Source organism: Mus pahari, chromosome 1, assembly GCF_900095145.1.
Source record: "Mus pahari chromosome 1, PAHARI_EIJ_v1.1, whole genome shotgun sequence".
Taxonomy (NCBI): Eukaryota; Metazoa; Chordata; class Mammalia; order Rodentia; family Muridae; genus Mus; species Mus pahari.
The window spans coordinates 34,160,695-34,162,246 of record NC_034590.1 but is presented as its reverse complement, the minus strand read 5'-3'; positions in this window follow the sequence as shown (position 1 = coordinate 34,162,246).

Here is a 1,552-nt window from a genome sequence, read left to right as displayed (position 1 = left end):
CAGAGGCAGGCAGATTTCTGAGTTCGAGGCCAGCCTGGTCTACAAAGTGAGTTCCAGGACAGCCAGGGCTATACACAGAAACCCTGTCTCAAAAAACCAAATAGAAGAAGAAAAAGAAAAGAAAACACTTCATGGTTTGTACATATAATGATGAGTCTACACATTTATGGATGGTTTATTAATTTAAAACTCACAAAACCCAAAACAGCAACAAGAACAAGTAATTGGCATGAGTCTACTCCTTAGGTCCGGTTTGGAATGTTAATAGAATTAAGAATGCAAGGAATTGAAAGTCCTTAATATCTGTTCAGTATGGCTGGATTCTACACATGTTAACGTATTTTCCTTGTTCATGAAACTATTTTGAGAGTGACTAGAAACAGAAGTCACCCTTTTGTATAGATAAAGGGTTTCTTCTGACATAAATTACTTCTGTTAACTTTGAAGTAGCTTTTACTTTAAGTGTTCATAGAAACCATGTGATAATGAACTTTCTAATGTTTTGTGGACCCTGGCAATTGACTGGACAGTGTCTTCTGTTATCACTCGTGTACCAGAATTCCATCAAATGGTGTATAGCCAAATATAATATAGTAGAGCTGCCATCTCCAATGGTGGCTACACAGAAAAAGGACTGGATCAAGGGAAAGACATCAAAACTGTCTCTATGAACCTGTGTGGCAAAAACAAATGCTTAAGTGAAAAAAACAAAAAAACAAAAAACAAAAAAACAAAAAACAAAAAACAAAAAACAAAAAAACAAAAAAGCAAACAATAACAACAACAACAACAACAAAAAACCCAGGAGACTACATATCTCTCCGTGAAATTTGCAGCTATAAATATAAACAGTTCCATTACATGTTAGTGCACACTAAGCACCATAGTACCCACACACCCAGGACTCTCACTTTAAAGTCCATATCTATGTTACATCTCCACCACATACTTATATNCACTAAGCAAACGTAGTCCTGTTATCTAGAGGATGTCAGGAAAGTGACAGTTCTATGGCCTCCGTTTCAAATTTTGAGAGCAGGCCAGCACACAGTTAGTGCCTTTTATTTTACAGGTGGAATTTCAAAATCTTTTCCATTCCCTACTTCTCATAACGGAGCCTTGGACCATGGACAAAACTGATTTCACATTTATAGTAACTCATTTCTTTTAACCTACTTTTTTGTTTTAATTGGCAAAAATAAAATGGTTTTTATTTTAATACCACAACATGCATTTACAAGCATTACATATTCTTCCATACACCTGTATTTCCCATGCTAAAATTATGCCCAGGTTAGTTTTTTCTCAATTTATATAAAACATAGACATGCTTTGAAAGACTGGATATCAATTGAGATGTATTGTACAGCACATTGACTTATATCCATATATATAGGGACCTTTCTTCATTGATGGTTTACAGGGGAGGTTCTAACACATTTTGAACAATTGGTCCCCTGGAAAAACCATTGTGAACTTGATTTTAAAAAATTAGATCTAGCTCTTATCAAAAACACAGCAAGACATATTATTTTCCCTGACCTACGATTAG